Source organism: Eptesicus fuscus, chromosome 10 (genome assembly GCF_027574615.1).
Source record: "Eptesicus fuscus isolate TK198812 chromosome 10, DD_ASM_mEF_20220401, whole genome shotgun sequence".
NCBI classification, from domain to species: domain Eukaryota; kingdom Metazoa; phylum Chordata; class Mammalia; order Chiroptera; family Vespertilionidae; genus Eptesicus; species Eptesicus fuscus.
The window spans coordinates 73,636,255-73,653,170 of NC_072482.1; the positions used below are offsets into that span (position 1 = coordinate 73,636,255).

The 16,916-nt window shown below is 38.0% G+C and overlaps 1 protein-coding gene and 1 non-coding gene across 5 annotated transcripts in view; one reads left to right on the top strand and one right to left on the bottom strand.

Moving 5' to 3' along the window:
* The window catches only part of PEX7 (peroxisomal biogenesis factor 7), a 64,862-nt gene that overhangs the window by 17,282 nt on the left and 30,664 nt on the right, over positions 1–16,916 (bottom strand). The window lies entirely within an intron of this gene.
* LOC114231215 (U12 minor spliceosomal RNA) lies at positions 13,891–14,040 on the top strand. The gene has a single exon (XR_003617180.2). It is a non-coding gene; the product is annotated as a U12 minor spliceosomal RNA (small nuclear RNA).

Genomic DNA, 16,916 nt, shown 5'->3' on the forward strand with positions numbered 1-16,916 from the left:
CCTCGGCCCCCGCTGCTGTGGCTTCTGGAATGACATCCAGAAGGTCGTTTGGCTGTCCAGTCTAATTAGCATATTATGCTTTTATTATTATAAATAAAAAGCAATAAGGATTCGTTTATACCCTCCTGACCTGTTCCTGAAATGCAGTTTCGTTGTTCTTTTCTTATTTAAACCTGTTAAGAATAAGGCTGCACTGAGGACAAGACAGGTGAGTCTTATGAAAATTAGGATGCTTAATAAGGGCACATGTGTGAAGCCATCCAATTTTAGCTTGAAAATGTGGTAAGATAAGTTGCACATGCGGGAGAGCAGAGAGTGGATTCAAAGACTCAATTTAAATTTGTCTAATATGTAGCTTCGTGGGCAGTCAAGGCTACAATTCCACACTATAGTCACACCTATCATAATTTTAACCTGGGAAAAACTATCAATACTTATTTATTTGCATTTTGCAAATAACTCATCAAATAAAATACATGCTAAATATGAGCATAACCAATAGACACAGACTGGGGTGGGGGGCAGAAGGAGGGCATGCGCTAGGTGGTAGGGACGGCTGGGGAGAGGTCAATGGGGGAAAAAGGAGACTTATATAATACTTTTAACAATAAAGAATTTAAAAAAAAAAGACTCATATGGGCTGTCTACAAGAGACCTACCTCAGAGGGAAAGACACACAGAGACTTAAAATAAAGGAATGGAAAAAGATATTTCATGCAAATGGAAATGAAGAGAAAAAAAAAAAAAGCTGGGGCAGCAATACTTACATCAGATAAAATAGACTTTAAGAAGTATAGAGCTTCAGGTTTAAAAGATGAGAAAAGTTCTGGAGATGAAGAGTGGTGATGGTTGCAAAAAAATGTAAATGTTCTTAATGATAGTGAACTGTACACTTAAAAATTGGACAAAATGGTAAATTTCATTTTATGTATATTTTTCTAAAACTAAAAAAAGCTAACTTGAAAAAAAAAAAATACATGCTAAAACTCTAAGGATACTATTTGGTGAAGGGAAAGTTAATTTAGTGAATGACATACAAGTGCGATTTTTTATTACACCATTTCACAGCTCTGATAAGTTATGTAATACACAAAGTATATATATGTGGTGCAAACATTATGAGAGGTTCATTTCCAGCAGAATGGCTGACTAGGAACCTAGGCCAATATTCTTCCTGAAAACAATTAAACTTGCTAGATAAACTGTGAAAACAACTACCACAAAGCTTCATAAAAGCATCAGTGAGGAACACTCAAGTAAAAACTAGAGTGGTGTCTGAAACCCAGCGCAGTAAATGGAACAGTGAAGGCAGCTTTTGCCCTGAGAGAATTTGCTAAATAGGAAGAATCTAAGCTTCTATATTTTTAACCTCAAGGAGATCAGGAGCCAGTAAAATAAGAAAAATTCAGTATTTATATTTATTTATAATTTTAATATATTTTTTGGTAAACTGAAATATCTAATCAAAAGTATCAAGTCAAATACAGTAAAGTGCACAAGTTAAATAGCTGAGACAATCAAAAGTTAATGTCTATAAACTTTATTTTTAAATCATAAAACAAATAACAAAAGAAATAAAATAAATGTATTTATTTTACATTTATTCATTTCCACACTTTAAATGGCAACCATTGTCAACAGTTTGATGTGTATAGTTCAAGATTTTTCTAGGTATCATCATTCAATTCCACCAGGAAGGGGTGAGTTGTAAGGAGAAAGTGGCAGGAAGAAAGTGAGCGTTTCACGAGGTTTCCTCACGTTTGCAAATAGGGAATTGGCACGGTCTCTCTTTGCAATCTTTTTCTGGACTCAAGGTCCCATAAGTTCTATATATCTGAGGGCCTTCGTGTGCCTATCATACAAGTAAAATGAGCTCCTTTTTATTGGGAGAAGGCAGGCTACATATATCATTGAGCAGTCAAATAAGGCACATCATTTTTAAATGATGGCTTTTTGGTACAGCATATATACTACTTGGTGCCTTTTTGTCTCTTTGCTGATGAAATCACTGACTATTTAAGCTCCATCATGGGAAGTAAATACACTGGACAGGCTTCCAATGATTAAAAATATTACAGAACTGTAGGAACATTTTTCATTTAAATTGGAGAGGTAGAGAGAAAAATTCATCCTAGTACAATGTCTTGGTTAAATCCCTTTTTGCCTTCTGACTCACAATTCTTTAGCAAAGCAAGTATGTAGCGCTGTGTTAAATAAAGCATCAAAACGATTTCAAAAATGAAGCTAAAATCACTTTTTTACTTTACTCAAATGTAATTTGAAATCTCTATACAAACACTTTTAAAATTTAGCCAGTACATGAATTCAGTAGAAGGTTTAAAATATTTTTCAGTTTCCTTTCCTGTTCACAACCCACATGTTAGTAATTCTTCATGAGTCTTTCCTAACTATAAGAGTTGGGGAAAAGTTTTGGCTACTTTGCAATGCCTTACCTGTGCCTTAACTTTAGTTGTGTATTTAAAATTTTTAAGCGAATTGCAATATTATAATTATCTCTATTTGCATTGCTTGGCTATGTAGCATTCTCCAGTGGTGAGCAAAACATGTCACAACTGCTTGTTTTCTCATTTAATTACTCATTCATACAACAATTTATGAGTGCTAAAATGTGCCTGGTACTGTGCTAATAAGCACCAAAAGCAAGAGACACGTGGCCACAGCCCTCCTGCAGCTCCTAATTCCATGAGATAGATGGACATTAAAAAACAAAACAAAACAAAAAAAACACAACAAAAACACAAATGTAACTGCAATTGACAGCTGCCCCCCAAAACAACGCAGGATGATGTAAGAATGCTGTACTGAAGAAGTGACACTAAGCTGAAGGTTGAGTTCACCAGGTGGAGGGCAAAGATGGCAGCTTGTCCCTTGTCAGCAAGGAGCCTGATGGTTTGTGACTGAGAGGGCCCACTGGACTGGGCCAAGAGAAGAGGAGAGTGTTACACAAGGCAAACAGGACCAGATCACAGAGGTCTTGTAGGCCATGTGAAGAATTGGGAATTTTTCTCTTAAGTGTAAACACACACACCAGTGAGAGTTTTAAGCAGAAGGTTTATACACTCCGTTTTGCCTTCTTAAAAATGTTTAAAAATAAACTACTTTTTTATTTTAAAACTAGAGGCCCAGTGCACAAAATTCATGCACTGGGGGAGGGAGGAGGGTCCCTTAGCCCAGCCTGCACCCTCTCGCAGTCTGGGTCTGCTCACTCCTCACTGCCCGCCTGCTCACTGCTCCTTACTGCTCAGTTTGCTGCTCCTTAGCGCTGCTGCGGAGGCGGGAGAGGCTCCCACCACCGCCACTGTGCTTGCCAGCTGTGAGCCTGGCTTCTGGCTGAGTGACGCTCCCCCTGTGGGAGCGCACTGACCACCAGGGGGCAGCTCCTGCATTGAGCGTCTGCCCCCCGGTGGTCAGTGCACATCATATCGACCAGTCGATCTGGTTGTTCCACCGTAACGGTTGTTTAGGCTTTTATTATATACTGTAGATAGTTTCAAATTTGCAGAAGAACTGTGAAGATAGCATAGAGAGTTCCCTTACAGTATGACCACATGTAGTATAGTCAGTTTTGACTTTTAAAAGGTATCTCTGGCCACTGAGAGAAGAATGGATTTGAGGGCTCAAGAGTGGATATGTGGCTACCAGTGGTCTAAAAAGAGATGATAGCAGCTTGGATTTTAGGTGGTACAGTGATGATAAGGAAAGGTTGATGGATGGATTAGAGATATATTTAAGCAGAAAAAATTAATAGGACAAAAGAAATCAAAATGATTAATGGAACAGAAGATACCAAGAAAGATGCATTTGCTTATTTACTATTTAAATTATTTATTCATCTATTTTCCTCTAAAAGTCACTAAGTTCCTTACACTCAAGGACAATATTCTATTCTTTGTATTTCTTGCATGTATAAAAGTATCTGACACATGGATAGTCCAAGAATGTTTCATGAATAAACAAAATATAAATAAGCATATTAAGGACAAGATAAACAAATAACGAAGGCCAACCTCACAAGTAAGATAACTTTTAAATCACCTATAGGCCTGGTTCCCAAATAATGGACCAAGGCTCATTATATCAGATATTCGGAAAAGACACATTCCTCAGGTTTGCTGAGAAATTTTTTCCTATAATATTCTAATTGAGTAGATCAGTCTGAAATCCAGAAACCTCTTCCCAAGAAATGCTGATAGGCTTGGAAACACCATGGAAAGCAGTACTTCTCACCCTTATATTATCATACATACAGATTAGATAAATTCCCATTAGAAACAATAGTGATTTCAGGAAGAAGGGGAGGGGAGAGAAAAAGGCAGTGGTTCTCAACCTTGATAGTATTTTTAAAAATACTGATGTGTGAATGCTCCCCAAGAAATTCTAATTGGCCTAGAGTACGTCATGGGAATTGGAAGGTGCAAACATTCTCCGGGTGAAGGTAATATGCAGCCAAGGTTGGGAAGCTCTGACCTGGGTAGGGGGCATTACCCGTTTATTGAGAATCACTGATCTAAACAGCAGTTTTCAAACCTAAGTTTGCATCAGAATCACCCGAAGAGCTTGCTGAGCATGAATACAGACATCTGGAGTGTGGCTGGAGAACTTATTTTAGAAACAAGTTCCCAGGTGATGCTCACGTTGCTGGTCCTAGGGCCAAACTTTCAGAACCACTGATCCAGACAGTTGTTACTGGTTAGAATTATTACTTCATTGTGGCTCTAACCACTAATGAAGGCAAAACTTTGGGAAGGGACAAATACATTAGAAGCAAAAGACAGGCAAATAGTTTCACAGGAAAAGTAACACTATTATCTCATATAATTTAACTTAGCAGACTAGGATAAAAAGCTGCTGAACAAACAAGTATTAGTGTTAGCTCCAGCTTCCCAATAATGAAGAACAAAGATGACCCAAAACTAAGGTTCTCACATTACCCAATCCATCCTCAGCAAGAAAGACTTTGACAGTGTGCATAGTCTTCCCCATTATCTTATCCTAGAGGCCCTATGCACAAAAATTTGTGCAAGAGTAGACCTTCCTTCCCTCGGCTACTGGCACCAGCTTCCCTCCTGTATCCAGGACCCGCGCTTTCCTCCTCCGGCCACCCGCAGGCACCCGGGACCTGGGCTTGCTTCCCTCGGGCCGCCTGCAGGCACCTGGGACACGGGCTGGTTTCCCTCTGGGCCCGGCTATGTGAGGAAGGACATTCGGAATGACATCCGGTCTAATTAGCATATTACCCTTTTATTATTATAGATTGCTTCGGATAAGCATAAAAAATTTTCAAGGTAAGATACAAAGGGTATACAGTAGTCCACACCTATCAGCAGTTTAAGTAACCCACAGCCAATTGTGATCATATAATATTAAATGGAAAATTCCAGAAATAAACAATTCATATGTTTTTAATTGTACATCCGAGTAGAGTGATATCTCATACTTTCTCCAGTCTGTCCCACTCAGGAGTGAATCATCCCTTTGTCCTCTGTATCCACACAGTTTATGCTCCCCATCCATTAGTCATTTAGTAGCCCTCTAGGTTATCAGATCCACTGTTGCTTATATTCAAGTAACCTTTATTTTACTTAATAATGGCCCCAAAGTGCAAGAGTAGTGATGCTGGCAATTCGGATATGCCAAAAAAAAAGTCATAAAGTGCTTTATTTAAGTAAAAAGATATGTATGCATAGGAAATAACATAAGTTATATACACTATAGGGTTCAGTACTAGCCAAGGTTTCAGGCATCCACTAGGGGTCTTGGAATGTATCCCCAATGGTTAAGGGGGGGGACTACTGTAATCATTCTCATTTCAGAGATGAGGATAATTGCTCAAGGAAATTAAGCAATCCATGGTGACATAGCAAATAAATGGCAGCCCCAAAGCACAGACTCTACTGGCATCATGTCCAGTACTTTTTCTATTGAAAGATGCTGCCATTCATTTTTTTCTCTAGACCTGGGCCATGATAGTGAATCTAGAATATAGACGGCAGGAATCAGGGTTTCTTTGGAAAGCTCTGTTTAACAACCTGAAAGTTCAAATGGACCTGGACCAAGTCAGGCTCCTCAAACTACATAGAAAATTCCATAAGCCAAAGTCCATGCCAAAATCCCATTAGTGTGCCAACTTACATTCAAAACCAATACCCTAAGGAAATTATGAATAGAATAAATATGCACTCCTGTAGCAAGGAGTTCAGAAATTATCCCTTCTCTGCTCTATTTTTTTTTTTTATATGCACTTACTACATCCTCTCATCTACTTTGCTGTCTCCTCCTAACTTAGGTATCACTCGAGTGATTGGCTCTTTTTGTAACCTCAGAGATTTCTATCCTTTAAAAGTGAATTCCCTCTGAGTATAACATATGGAATCACGGGCTTATTACTTTATCATCTGTATTGCTTTTGGAGGGGATTAAAAATAGAAATTGTAAGCAAGCAAATTTTGTAAAGGGCTAAACTTTCATTTATTAACTCAAAAATATTTATTGAATGTTAATGCTCATTTATTTGCATGATTGGATTGGAAAGGTGCTTGTGTTTTGGAACTGGTAATAACCAAGTTTAAAATAGAAAAACACTAATTGCCTGAATATATGATTAATTTTGAAGAATTACTGAACAATTTTCAAAGATGAATTTTAGAACACTCAATTGCAAATATCCAGAAACCATACCATATTTATAAACTTTCAAGGTTAAATATAATAAAATTCTAAACTTAAGCTTGTCCAGCAAAATGAATTATTCAGATTTCAATTAAAATTTTAATTAGATCAGTACTGTGGAGGGGCTGACTCCACTTCATCACAATAAACATTAAGTCCAGGAACCATGTACCACAAAGCCTAGAGTACCTCTGACAAATTAAAGAAAACCATTAGCTGATGGAAGGCTTGTTCTGGGGAGTTTATGGCTGTGATCCACAAGGATGCAGGATGGCTTTCTGAAGAATGTCACATCTCAACAAAAAGAGATGAAGGGGGAAAAACTCCCATGGAGTTTGTTTACTGCTTACTGGCACAAAATGAAGAACCATGAAATTTTTTTCCAATAAAGTCTCAAACAAATACCTGACAATAAACAATATGGTAAGAATTTACTCATGCAATAGTATCATTATCTCAGGCATGAGAATGGTCTATGTACATCTGAACTGTAACTGGCACCAAAACGTGGCTACCTAGAGCAAAATATCATTTCACAAAGTTCAGAGGATAATGTGATCAGAGGAGATTCAAGTTCCACACCTAAATGTAGCACAACGTTAAACTCACAGCAGCAACCTGCCTGTGCTTTGGTCTTGATTAGCAGTGTTACCATGAAATACTTAATGTTCTCATCTCTGCAGCTGAGCATTTATGAATAAAACCACTTGGGGCATCAGGTTGTGAAATATCAGCACAGCGCACAAGGACCTCTTATTGTACAACTCTCTCCTCATTAGAAGATGGATACAGTGGTGGGGAGAAGAAAACAGACATTAAATAAGGTGGAGAAAGAAAATCAGACACAAAGCAGAATAAACAAGTCTGTTTACTTTCTGGTGACTGGACATGAAAGCTTGGGGAGAAAAAAAAGATCAGTCCATAGAAAGAAGAAGGACTGATGAAGCAGGAAGTCAGGGTAAAGCAGTTCCAGTACCTTGCCTAGGCCGTGCTGCACCACAGCCCTGGGGCAAAGGGAGCCCAGAGCCTCAGAAACATTTTCCATTTTTTATTTAAGCTAGCTCAAGATGGTTTCTGTTTCACACGGGAGGGTACACAGGTGTGCTCACACACGTCCTAAAATATATAATGAAGAAAGATACGGGACTCTGCTGAATTTTATTTAAGGTGAAAATAGATTAATAATCATGATTTTATTCTCTGTATGGTTCATTTCATTAGGTCAAATCTTGAAAAATTAAATATTACAATATTTGTTTAGTGTTGCCACACTCTAGGTTGGAGTTTCAGGACAGGCCTTTGGTCTTGATTAGCAATGTTACCATGAAATACTTAATGCTTTTAATAAATAAATAAATAAATAAATAAATAAATAAATTATTTATCCCTGAGTTCTTAGGGGACAAAGTAAACTACTAACAACTGACAGGTAATACCCAGTTGATCTAAATAAATAGGTTCACTATGTGTGTAAATAACTAAGAGAGGGAAACACTGAGGTTCTATTCAAGTGCCTTTTTCTTAAAAACTATACTTGCACAGATCTGCGTCCACTAATTCTACAGGCTTATAACAAAGAACAGCAGCTTCGAGCCGTGCCCCCTCGATCTTTCACCTCAGAGGCATTCACTTTAAATTCTTTTAGCTGTTTCTTCTGATTTTTTACTCTGTATTTTGGAATAATATGCTCAGAGAATTCACTGATTATGTTCATTTTCAGATATTATCTTTTTAATTCCTACTATGGAAGATGAGGCAAAGCAATATCTACATTAGGAAATATATACAACAAAACCCACAGTTGCCTTATTGAAACTGCACAAGAGAATTTTTAAAAAATTATAATGCAAATTAGCTGACAAACTCCATAAATTTTCTGTTGGGACTAATCAGCACAATTCAAAGTTCAAAGCAGTGACTTACATGGCATTAACCTCAGGCTTAACATTCCTCATTCCTTTTAGATCTATTTCTTCATGTGCTTGCATTAGGATGTGAATTCGACACAGATTTGGTTTGATTCTTAAAGAACACTGTTAGTACTAAATAATTCTGAAAACATTCTGCAATTATAAATCAAGGTACTTAAAATCAAATGTCTTACAAGAAGAAAAAAAAAGTCTTACAAGTCTTTTTCTAATTAATGCATGTTGTTTCATTTTATAGGAAATTATTTTCATTTTTCACCTGGCATTTAACTTGCAAAATTACGCTTCACTTAATCAAAAGATCTTTCTAGTATTGCAATAATCAACACAAGAATTTTCTAATTTAAACAAGTCAAATGGAAAAACTCTTTTGGAACATATTAAAAAAAAAAAACCAACATAATAAACTCAGGAGTTATTGCTTCATACATACAAATATTTTAAACATTAGGTATATGAAGCTCATAGAGATTTATCAGTAAATCCCATATTACAATTGGTTGTGGAAAAATAATACCTATCTGTAACTTTAGTTAACAATCAGGATACCAATACAATGGTTACAAATTTATTAAATACTAAAATGTTGCAATCTAGTCAATACTGATTTAAACAATAGAACAGCAAGTTTTCTCCGTGAAAAATACCATTTTCTTATCCCAACAGGACTTTACACTTTAATTCAGTTTTAGTGATGACTACTTTAAATACAAAGTGAAAACCATATTAAAATATCATCATTTGCAGGCTTTTAAAAAATAAATATTTTTATTGATTTCAGAGAGGAAGAGAGAGGGAGAGAAAGAAACACCAATGATGAGAGACAATCATTGATCAGCTGCCTCCTACATGCCCCACACTGGGGATTGAGCCTGCAACCCTGGCATGTTCTCTGACGGGGAAATGAACCATGATCTTCTGGTTCATAGGTCAGTGCTCAACCATTGAGCCATGCCGGCTGGGCCACTTGCAGGCTTTTATAGTCACTAACAAAAGAGAATCAAAATTTTTTATATAATTTAAATTCACTCACATTTATAAACAAATGTATTTAGTATATCCATGTCCCAGATGCTAGGGACAAAACAATGAAACAGACATGTCCTACCCTGTAATCAGGCAATGATTAAATATTTTATTAAATATATTCATTACAAAAATATCCTTATAAGAACTAAACAAATATGTGAATGCATATATTCTCATTCTTAACAAGAAAACTAAAGACAACTACATTAAGATGCTTTCCTATTATCAGTGGTGAAGTCTGGTGAACCTCTGGCAAAAAGCAAAAACGGTGATGAGTTACAAAGACATTTATATCTAAGTACGGAATATTAAATCACTCTTTGATCATTTTAAGATTCACAGTTCCTGCAAATAGTATCATATCATTAGCCACATAATTTCTGGTGATTTGATAAACAAATATAAAGGAATTACAACAACTATCTTAAAAATGAGGTAAAATGATCATTTGAAGCTGCATATGAGCTCACCTTCAGCCACATTTCTTATCTATTTACTTTGACTGACCTTTTTTTGTGGGTAAGGGGGACTAGGTAAAGTTGAAATGAAAGGTTTGAGACAGAGTACATATTCAGCTATACTATCTGTTTACTCTGCCTGACCTTTTTTTATGGGGAAGGGGAAGAAAGAGAATTATCTGCTCCTGAGAATCTCTATGCTAATAAACATAAGGATCAAAAAAGTCCATCAACCATACCAAAGTTAAGACACTCACTACATAAAGGCAAATCCCATGAGAGTAAATGTGACAAAGATAAAAGGTATTTCTGTATTTGCTGCTTTGTTAAGAGTCTATGTGTACTACAATCCAATTAAAGACCACTTACCTGTTAATGCAATATAATAAAGCTATTTATTTTATACTAGAGGCCCGGTACATGAAATTCATGCACTGGGTGGGGGGTGTCCCTCAGCCCAGCCTGCACCCTCTCCAATCTAGGACCCCTCTGGGGATGTCCGACTGCAGTCGGATAGTCAGACATCCCTCTCACAATCTGGGACTGCTGGCTCCCAACCATTCGCTTGCCTGCCAGCCTGATCACCCTCTAACCACTCCCCTGCCAGCCCGGTCGCCCCCAACTGCCCTCCCCAGCCAGCCCGGTCACCCCCAACTGCCCTCCCCTAACAGGCCCGGTCGCCCCCAACTGCCCTCCCTTGCAGGCCCGGTCGCCCCCTACTGCCCTCCCTTGCAGGCCCGGTCACCCCCAACTGCCCTCCCCTTCAGGCCTGGTCCCCTCCCAAATGCCCTCCCCTGCTGGCCTGATCACCCACAACTACCCTCTCCTGCCGGCCATCTTGTGGTGGCCATCTTTGACCACATGGGGGCGGCCATCTTGTGCAAGGGCGTGAGGGTCAATTTGCATTCACCTTTTTATTATATAGGATTACAATTAAACAATATATTAAATGTCACATTTATTAGAAGGTATTAGTAAGAAATGTTTTAAGTATCTTATTTTACAGCTGACTTTCTCAAATGTTTCTATTTTGAAAATGACTAACCAACAGAAAAATTCAAAGAATAATATGATGAACACCCATATACTCTTCATCTAGATTTACCAATTGTTAAAAATTTGGCATATTTCCTTTATTTTCTCTCTCTACACATACACACATAAAATAATATTTTTGCTGAACCACTTCAAAATAAATTGCAAACACCATCAAGAGTATGTATGTATGTATAGTAATATGGTACTAAGTATAAAATTTGAGGAACATATATGTGAATGAAAAAAAGAATGAAACTTGAGTGCTCAAAATGGCCAAGCATTATGTGAACAGCCTTGCATATATTGATTTCTAAACCTCATAACAATATGTTTTATGAGTGAGGAAACAACAGCTCAGGGAGATTTAGTGACTTTATAAGAGATTAAATATAACAATAGCTAGTAATGGTATATCCAAGATTTTAAACTATACCTCTTTTTCTATTACATCTTGCTATCTTCCTCAGAAATAATTTCTAACAAATATGTAGATAAAATATAATAATTTAGAAGAAAATACAGGTTGAATTGAAGTAGAAATGGTCACATGGTTATGGATTTGAATAAAAAGACATATTCAACTTTGCATAGTACATCTCCTGTTCTGGTTTATGCTGCACTACATTCACAAGGTACGCTTCCCCCACCTCACCTTGAAAGGGCAATAAGAACTCCCATTCACAAAGCTCCTTAGTAGCTTTAAGCACATAATTATCTTCGTATAGTTATGCCCGGAAAGGCATAAATAATGACTATCTTAACTCTCCCTATGGTACTTATATCTTAAATTAGGAAACAGACTATTAATATTCTCATTTAAAATATCTGTTACTATGGCCGAAACCGGTTTCGCTCAGTGGATAGAGCATCAGCCTACGGACTCAAGGGTCCCAGGTTCGATTCCGGTCAAGGCCATGTACCTTGGTTGCAGGCACATCCCCAGTAGGGGATGTGCGGGAGGCAGCTGATCGATGTTTCTCTCTCATCGATGTTTCTAACTCTCTATCCCTCTCTCTTCCTCTCTGTAGAAAATCAATAAAATATATTTAAAAATATATATATATCTGTTACTAGAGGCCCGGTGCACGAATTCGTATACTAGTGGGGTCCCTCAGCCTGGCCTGTGGGATCGGGCCGAAACTGCCTCTCCAACATCCCCGAAGGGGTCCCGGATTGCAAGAGGGTGCAGGCCAGTCCGAGGGACCCCACCGGTGCATGATCGGGGCTGGGGAGGGATGTGGGAAATTGCCCAGCCGGGGTGAGACTGTGGGAGGGCTCCGACCCATCTCACTCAGTCCCAATTGGCCAGACCCCAGCAGCAACCTACCAGTTGGAGCATCTTCCCCCTGGTGGTCAGTGCACATCATAGCAACTGGTCAACCAGTCAACTGTCTTCCCCCTGGTGGTCAGTGCACATTATAGCAAGCAGTTGAGCAGCCTTAGCATATCATTAGCATATAATGCTTTGATTGGTTGAACAGATAACCAGATGACCTAACACTTAGCATATTAGGCTTTTATTATATAGGATTTCTTTGAGCACTTATTATGTGCCAAGAGCATTTCCAGATACTTTCATTTAATCCTCTGAACATCTCCAAAAGATAGGTATCATTTCCTGTATTGCATGACTAGCAAATGGAGGAGCCAGCCTTTCACCTCAAATCTGACTGATCCTATGCTCACTCCACCACACAGTGGATTTCTAACCCATAGAACTTTGTAAATGCCTCCAGAAGCAAGGCATGGGGAGGGACAGGGCTGATTCTAGATAACCTCCTATCTCTACTCTGTACTTCTCTCTCACCTCCTTAATTTGGAATTTTATTAAATTATACTTTGAGTAGATGTTTAGAAAAAGCTCTTCTATTATAACTTCCACTTAAATATTTCTTTTGAATGAAATAGTTACCGAGTCTTGGTCCTAGATCAGTGATGGGCAACCTTTTGAGCTTGGTGTGTCAAACTTCGCCAAAAAACCGAGCATAACTCGGGTAGTGTGTCACTTTGAGGAAAAAACATTATTTCGCGATATTTATAGTTTAAATAACATAAATGTTTCATCCTCGGCATGCGGCCGCCTCAGCAGCCGCGTGTCATCAGAAATGGCACTGACACGCGTGTCAGAGGTTCGCCATCACTGTCCTAGATTGTCTAATCTCCCTCCCAAAACCTTAGGGTTATATAATTTCAAGTTATATTATATTACTTTCTTTTTCAGGAATATATCCCATATATAACTTGGGAATCAAATATAATGTTTTAATAATATAGTTATATAATTCATTTAACAACAGATATGATATGCCAGCCTGATCACCACGTATTTACTATGGTAATATTGTACATACTTAGGAATCTGACTTTTGAGAGGAATAATAACCCAAACAGAGAGCCCAAAAATATAGGGAAGTGTGTATATGTGATAAATGGCTATTTTTAAGTCTTAAATTTTATTGAGTGAGTAGATTAAAACTTGTACACAGAAAAGCATAACATGATAGCTAGAAGTGAAAAAGCATAGAGAAAAGATAAAAAGTGAAAGAGCCGAGCCGGTGTGGCTCAGTGGATTGAATGTCATCCTGTGCATTAAGAGTTCGCTGGTTGATTCCCGGTCAGGGCACATGCCAGGGTTGCGGGCTCGATCCCCAGTAGGGACGTGCAGGATTCAGCTGATTAATGTTTCTTTCTCATCAATACTTCTAACTCCCTCTCTCTTGGAAAAAGATGAATAAAAACATACATTTTTTTTTTATGCTTATGAGTAAGGAAAATAAGGATTCGGGGTAACGCCTGAATTCTCACTGCTAATGTGAGACGAATTTTTGAGCCGGTAAAGGTTGCCCCTAAGGTGACCCGCCTACTTTGCGGGATGCCTGGGAGTTTCAATCTGCCCAAAAACAAAACAAACAAACAAACAAACAAATATTTTTTTTTAAGTGAAAGAGAAAAACTGTAAAGTAAACTTTCTGGGGACCACAGTTCCTTAGGACAGTCCTATATTACACAGAACATTTCAATAGGTGATACAAGGCCAGCTGTGGTCAGAAGTTACAATTCTGTTAAGGAAGATTTAAGGTGGTGTTCCTAAATTATAACTCAATTAAAGAAGATAAAAAAATTATGATAAGGACATATGAAATCCCACACATCAGTAATCTATTTAAAATTCTGGTTATATCTTTCCAAACATTTTTCAATAAATGTTTATACATATGTGTATCTTTATACATGTGTACAAGTGTGTATTATCATATCCTATATAGTAAAAGCCTAATATGGTAAATGTCCAGTCGTCCGTTCAACCAATCAAAGCATAATATGCTAACAATATGCTAAGGCTGCTCAACCACTAGCTATGACATGCACTGACCACCAGGGGGCAGACAGTCGACCAATCGACCAGTCACTATGACATGCACTGACCACCAGGGGCAGACACTCCGATCGGTAGGTTAGCTTGCTGCTGGGGTCTGGCTGATCGGGACTGAGCGAGATGGGCTGGACACACCCTGGAGCCCTCCTGTGGTCCCTCCCCAGCTGGCCAACCTCCCGTGTCCCTCCCCGGCCCCGATCATGCACCAGTGGGGTCCCTCAGCCTGGCCTGCGCCTTCTCGAAATCCAGGACCCCTCAGGGGATGTCGGAGAGCCAGTTTCAGCCTCATCCCACAGGCCAGGCCGAGGGACCCCACTGGTGTATGAATTTGTGCACCAGGCCTCTAATATATATATATACACACACACATATATACACACCCACACATTATAATTTCAAAAAAATTTTTAAATATATTTTATTGATTTTTGTTTTCAGAGAGGAATAGTTAGAAACATCGATGAGAGAGAAATATAGATCAGCTGTCTCCTGCACACCCCCCACTGGGGATGTGCCCGCAACCAAGGTACATGCCCTTGACCAGAATCGAACCTGGGACCCTTCAGTCTGCAGGCCGACACTCTATCCACTGAGCCAAACCAGTTAGAGCTAATTTCAAAATGTTTTTAAATCTATATTAAGATAAAAATTATGGCACATAAACTTTTATGCATCCATCATTGTCAAGAGTCACTTATGTGGAATACTTCAATTCTGAAATGATTATAGAGATTAAAGGCAATATTTTGTTATTATTAACTTAGTCTCTATGGAGAACATGCTTACATAATAGGGGAAAAACAGAAATACATAAAGTCCCTAGGATTAAAGAAGTTTCCAAGTATCGCGTAACATAAAAACACTTAGACATAGAAGATCTAAGTTCAAGTCTAGCTTTATTCCTTGCCAGCTATGTGACATCAGCCAGCCCTTTCACCTCACTGAGTCAACTATCTTCTAGATAAAGCAAGCACCCCCACAATAGTGTGTGTGGATTAAAAGAAATATTTTATGTGAAAATACTTTGTAAACTAGACACAGCTAATCAAAAATAAGAATTTAAATAACAGATATAATGTAGAAGAATTTTAAGCATAATATAGACTTGTCTTCTCTTAGACCTATTCCATTCAATGTTCCTACTGCCTGAAATCCAATTCAATAGGGGTCCTATTGGAGGAAGGGAGTCAATGTTATGGCCATTGTAGGATTTTATGCCTGGTGTCTGCCCTCAATACCAGTAGTGTCTCCCACCATGCCACAAAACGTCTTTCTCTAAACTCATCTCCTTTTGGTTTATTCACTCTTACAGATTGAATTGTCAGTAAGTTAATGACTTTTGAATCCACATTTACAGCCCTTTCCTCCAGCCAATGATCTAGCTCCACAGTTTCAATCTGGAAACACTTGGGGTGGATGGAAAACAACCGTTAATTTTTCTCCTTTTCTTCCACGTTGCCATTATTTAACTCCAATGCTAAAAATTCTATAATAACTCTTTAGTATTTTATATATACTATTTTAAAAAACAAAACCTGGTTATGGTATCGTTTTAATTGAGAGCTGGAAGCCTCAGTGTGATGTTTCCTGGTTTGTCTCTCTGCTTTTATTAGATCAGTCAAAAAGAAAGTTAAAGCATGTAATTTCTCTCAAGGCATTGTAATTTATTCTAGTAGAAGTACAATCTACACAAACAAAGTTATATAGCTTCTTCCATATAAAATACTGACTCTGAAGGAGAGAGGAATTCTGGGTAGTTGAGGCAATGAGGTTATGTAAGTCTAAAATTCTTAGTGTAGCCTCACAAAAACCAATACAGAACAACAAAAAGAACAATTAAAACTACACAAAACTTAGATCTTTAACACATCCAAACTTCTAATTACATGTAAAAAGAAAAAGACAAACAGAATACCAATAAGTTATCTCCCACGTTCCCGCTGCAAGCCTCTGAGGCCAGTGAGGGCAGTTTAGGGAAAACAAAACTGAACAGAGAAGAGAGAAGCAGGGACATAAGGTCTTCATTTATTAAAAAATAAAAAACTCCTATCAAAATAAAATGGATACAATAATTCAAACAATTCACCTGACAAAAGATTCACTCCAAGAAAACAGACAGCAAAGTAGAAGAAAACTAGAATATAACATCCTAAACTGAATTAAACATCTTTAAACAAGCATTTGGGGACATCAAAAAAAGAAAAAAGCCTTGATCAATGTAGTATAAGAGTAATTTCATCTTTGTCCCTGCTTCCTGATACAGGGCTCCTAAAACCCTTGGAATTTCCTGAATGACAGAAGAGTATTTTGTTATTCATAAGGAGCCTCCTTTGAGCAAACTAGAGTTTTTGCTAATGAGGTGATTTAGGATGGAGCCCCTATATAACCTCTGGAAGG